Genomic DNA, 6000 nt, shown 5'->3' on the forward strand with positions numbered 1-6000 from the left:
TTGGTTGTTGGTTCTTGTGTAATAGCAGCTTCGTCAATTGATTATGTTATAGTTTCCTTATCTCCCTGATCATCTTCCATTCCCATTACTGGTTTTGTGTAGCAACAATGTCATCCATAAACTTCGGTATATTGTTTTTCCCCAGGTAGACTTCTGTTAGCAGTGTTGACCACAGGCTCATGGATGTTATCTTCTCCTTATTTTCCTTGGCTAACTTCCACTTCCACTACTGGTTCTCATGAAACAATAGTGTCAGACAAGGGCTCCTATGTATCCACTACCTAATCACTTTCTGTGGAATATGCCGTCTTATTTGTTGGTTCTTATGTGTGTGTCATCTTCCCATATTTTAGTTTGTGTTACCCTTTAGCTGGTGTCTATTGCACATACTTTAAACCCTGATACCACTAACTTCTCAGTAGAGACTGCACACACAGTGCCTGCGACATCTCCCCTTATGGACCTATCCATGGCCTTAGCGAAATTATCTAGTGCTTGGCCTCTTGCCTCTCTCCTTCCCTCTACTAGTTGTTCCCTTAGCTCTCTATTTTCTTTCTCTAAATTTTCAATTCTTAACAACAAGGATTGAGTTTTGCTCTTACCACGTGAAGAAGGTTGCTTTGGCTGAGCCTGCTCCTCATCCTTCTGCTCCATTGGTTCTTTGTTCTTCCTTGACATGGATGGGGACTTTGGGTTCTTGCTAACCCTTATCCTCTACTTCAGTCACCTGTCACCAATTGGTTTATCAACTAGTCCCTTACCAACCCTTACTGTCGAAGGCTGGGGCTTCTCCTTTATCAGTGTTCGAGCTTCCTCAGTTGTCCTATTTTTCCTCCTGCAGGTGTTCTTGGCGTTCTTTCTCATGAATTCTTACCAATTGCTACCCTGGTAGCTCAAGTTGTCTAGCACAATGAGCTTGATAAGGCCATGGTTGGTGACACATGTTTCTAGATGCGCAACTATTTTCACAACCACGACCCTATGCCTAATGTTTCCAAGCATGAAGTAAGGAAGATTGATCTTTTTTTTATGTCAGAGGTGGTTCAGCAATGGAAATTGGTAATTGAACACAATTGTTTCCCTTCCCTCACAAGTAATGTACTTGATACGGTAGAGGGAAACATCAGTCCATGGCTAGGGCAATGATAACCTATCAATGCCCCTCCCTTTTTTTACTAGTGACTCCTACCCTTGGAGGAAGTCCCCCTTCAGGGAGGGGTCATTAACCTTCCTATTAAACCACCTCTTTCCTTCCACTAGTAATCCCATCACTCTAGCAATCACCTCTCCTGTGACCTCTAGCTTCAACCCTCTGGCCTAATCCTTTGCAAATTCCATGGCAACACCACCATCTAATCCCTCCAACCTCTAGAAGAAATCAAACCAACCTACGTCCTTGAAAATCTAGCATGCTTCGAGGCAATTTTCCAGGGCTTTTGTGGACCTTGGCTCATGCCAAATTGCTGCTCCACCCATTTCTTATGCAAATTCAGTGCAGTTTCTCCTCCATCCCCTTTCCTTTAGACATTTTGAGGTAGTTAGCATGCAACATAGCTATTTCAGCTTGCACTATTATTTTCCCACTTCTCTAAGCACTATGAATGGGAATGCAATGCTCTAAAATGGGTGAATGGAAGGGTGGTAGGGTGGCCCAGGTGAGAATTTCAAATTAGGATTTTTCAATCATGGTTTGTACCACACAGTAAATTTTCCTTATTAATGTTGGGTTATGGGAGGTCTCGTCAATGGCACACTTCCCCTTTTTGGTATGATCGAGCATTAAGTAACAATAACTACCTAGTCACCATGCATTAATTGCAAGATTTTCGAATAATCACAAGTCATGTGATGGTCATGTCCCAATATGATTCGCTCCCCTCCCCTTAAATGTGACAATCATCCTCGACTGTCAAAAGTCATGTCAAGTTGCCATAATTACCAAATAAAGTGAATACACTATTACCTTTCGATGATGTACCTGGGTGACATGGGGAGAAGTCATGGGTGGTGCGACATGCGAACTGAGCTTCGGTGGCAAGATACACAAACTTAATTTTGATGACGAGGATCACAATGATGCCTGCTATTTATTACAATAAAATATCTCATTTATTTCTTAAAATTCGTTGGTTGTTATATGTGTAACAACCAAGACGACTAATATATATCACTCTAGTTTTTACAAAAAAATAAAGAAGAAAGGATCATGTAACAACACTTATCATAAGGTATTCTTGAAATAATAGATGTTGTTACAGAATGTGTAACAGCTGCCACATGGTGGTTTCCTACTGCTACAAAAGTGTTTCTATGCTCGGAAAAGGTTTTCACATGAAGATTACTTTTCTATTTTTTTATTTTTTTAAAGAGTTTGAAGGTGTAATAGCCTCCAACCATAGTTGATTTTTAGCTGAACTACACTTATTGGAAAATTTAGAATTTTTGCAGTGCAGGGGGGCTTTCTCCTGTTCCTGTAATCTAAAGATCCAAATTTGTGACAATGTTAATGAATGAGTCCCTTGAAGAAGGTTTGTGATATAACTAAAGATGATGCGCATTTCCAAGAAATGGTGTCCTCGGACTATCAGTGGTCATTTTCTTTTTAGAACTTCTTGTTCTTGATGAATCTATCGTGCCACTTAGCTCTCTGCTGCTGGATAATCTTTGTTTTCTGGATAACAGCTAACCGTTTCTCCTCCAATTCATTGAGTTGGTTCAATCTGTGCTTTTGTGTTGTAGCCAGATCCAAATTGACCTGCAATGCTATTCTTAGTGTCTTGATTTCAAACTCAATGGGGAATAAGGGGTTTTTACCATACACAAGTTCATATGGTGAGAATCCCACGGTATTCCTCCATGTAGTCTTGTATGCCCACAACACTTTTAGAAGTTTTTCAACCCAATTTCTTCGGTGACTGACCACAGTATTAGTAGTGATCCCCTCAATGACCTTGTTAGTGCTTTCCACTTGGCCATTTTCTTGTGGATGATAAGGTGTTGTGATTTTATGATGGATTTTATATTTTTCAACGAACTCCTTGATCTTATGAGATGTGAACTAGTGCCCTTCGTCTATGACTATCTCCCTGGGCATTCCAAATTGGACAAAGATGTCTTCAAATAGAAAGTTTGAGGCAGCCTACTTCATGGCTATGGTTAATCCCTTTGCCTCAACCCATTTTGTGACATAGTCAGTGCAGACCAAGATGTAAGATTTATGTCTAGATGAGGGATTAATTGGTCCCACAAAATATAGGGTCCATTTTTCAAAAGGCTCTAAGACGATCTGGGGCTATAATGATATCTCATCTGATTGTAGTGGTTGGCCCATCCTTTGACAACTATCACATCCCTTCACAAACTTCTTGGAATCCTACAATATTGTTGGCTGATAATACCCTGTTGAAAGGACTTTGTATCTTGTCCGTTTGTCTACGAAGTTCCCTCCACAAGGTTCTTCATGACAAGCTTTAAGGATTTCAAAGACCTCATCTTCTCGAACACAATGTTTGATATGGAAATCTGGTTCAGTGTGATAGAGATTCCCATCTATCCAGGTATATGCAACACTTTGTTGTATGACCTTTCTTTTCTCCTTGGAGGAAAAATACTATGGAAACTTCCTTGCAGTAAGATAATTGGCTATATCTACATACCAAGGTGAGTAAGTAGAAATAGAAAAAAGATATTCATTTGGGAAATAATCCCCTGTAGGAATGAAATTGTCATCAATAGTTAACCTAGAAAGAAAACCAGGTACTACATTATCCTTTCCAGGTTTATCGACAATTGTGATATCAAATTCTTCTAACAGTGATAACTAATGTGTAATCCTACCATTGGTAATTCTCTTATTCATTAAAAAATGAATGGAAGAATGGCCAGTGTGTACAAATACTTGATACCCGGTGACATAATACCAGAATTTATTGATGGCGTGCACGACAGCTAAGAACTCCTTCTCAGTCACTGTGTAATTGAGCTCAGTTGGGGTTATATTTTTGCTTATGTAGTAAATAGCATAAGGTTTCTTATCCTCCAATTGGTCCAAAACAACACCTATAGCAATATGAGATGCATCTGTAGCTATGTGAAATGATAGTTCCCAATTAGGTCCTCGCAAGACCAGAGTTGCTGATACACAACATTTCAACTTTAAAAAGGTTTGCTCAAACTTCCCTGTCCATAAAATCTCAACATCTTTCATGAGTAAGGAAAATAATGGCGACGCAATTTTTGAAAAATTTTCTATAAATCTCCTGTAATACCTTGCATGCCCCAAGGAACTACGTACCTATTTTTGTGTTTTGGGTGTTGGAATTTTTAGAATTACCTTTATTTTTGTAGGGTCTACCTTGATTCCTTCAGTAGAAATGTCGTGTCCAACCATGATCCCTTCAGTCATCATCATGTGACATTTTTCAATGCTCAAAGCAACATTAGTCTATACATAGTGTTCCAATGCTTCTTCCATATTAGCTAATGTTGTTTCAAAAGCATATCCGTAAGGTGTAAAATCATTCATGAAGATTTCAAGTCAATCATTCAACAAGTCGAAAAAAATTGCGAGTATTGCCATTTGAAAGGTTGTTGGCACATCGCAGAGTCCAAAAGGAAGCACTCTGTATGCGATGGTTCCCCAAGGGCAAGTAAAGGTTGTTTTATCCTTATGTTCCGGGGAAATATGAATCTAATTGTAGCCACTAAATCCATCCAAGAATGAAAAGAATTTATTTTTGGAAATGGTATCAAGGACCTAATCTATAAATGGTAAGGGAAAATGGTCCTTTTGAGTGGCTTTATTTAGTTCTCTGTGATATACACAGACTCTCCACTTGCCATTTGTTTTAGGAACGATGACAAGCGGCGACACCCACTGACTATGATATATTGGATAAATAAAATTAGCACTTGGGAGTTTATGTAATTCTTCCTTTACCACCTCCTTCACTGCAACGTTTATGCGACACTGTGGTTGTTTCACTGGCTTGCAGCCATCCTTCAAATAAATACAATGAGTGCATAGGTTAGGGTGGATCCCTTTCATATCCATATAGTCCCATGCAAATGCATTTTATTATTTCTGTAATAGCTATAACAGTAGTTGGTTTTACCCAGACAGTCAAGTAGGGGTTAATATTAAAAGAAAATATAGATTCTATCTCAATCAGACTATTGTGAATATTCAAAGTGGTCCTCATTTATTCAAAATCTATATCTTTTACCTCTTCTTCCTCATTCACTTTTTTAGCAGAAGTGATAGAAAGTGAGTTACTAATAAAACCATTAATGAAATCATCTTTCGTCTCATCCTTGAAATATTGGGCTTTTCCCACAGTGAGGACTAGCACGGAAAGATCTGACTCAAGCTCAACCTAATCCCACCAAAGGTTGTATAGATCCACATTTGGTTTTAGGGGGTAAAGGCTATGGTTCTTTGTTTCTTGGCCATTTGAGATCACCATAGATCCTGATCTGTAGCCTATAAATGCATCCGCAGTGGCCATCCAAGGTATCTCTAGGATCAAAGGGTGTCCCCCCAAATTGGATTTGGGCTACAAGATAAGAAAGTTAGCCAGATACCTCCTGGAAGCTATTGTAATCACGATATCCTCTAACACCCCCCCCCGTGTTTAACAAGGGACCTGTCCACTAATTCAAGTACAATAAGAGTATGCTTAAGTCCCTATAGCCCGAGAGTTGTAAAGAGGTCCTTTTTCATTACAATAATGGTAGCCCTAATATCGATCAGCATGTTAGCTATGGGTTGATCATTAATGTAGACAATGATCGTAGGATTTCAAATATCATTATACTTAGTTAGGAGAGGCTGAGCAGACATTAATTCAAATAATTTTCCCATCACATGTATGGTGGCAAGGTCTTTAGGCTTCCTCCCAGGTTTCTTGATGCATAGATCTCTCACTGTTTTAGCATGAATAGGTACTTCCTCAAGGGCTTGTAGCAGAGGAATTCATACATGTAGATTTTGCAGCTACC

The sequence above is a fragment of the Pinus tabuliformis genome, chromosome 8, assembly GCF_031772625.1.
Source record: "Pinus tabuliformis cultivar Carrire ecotype Pingquan chromosome 8, CPIR1, whole genome shotgun sequence".
Taxonomy (NCBI): Eukaryota; Viridiplantae; Streptophyta; class Pinopsida; order Pinales; family Pinaceae; genus Pinus; species Pinus tabuliformis.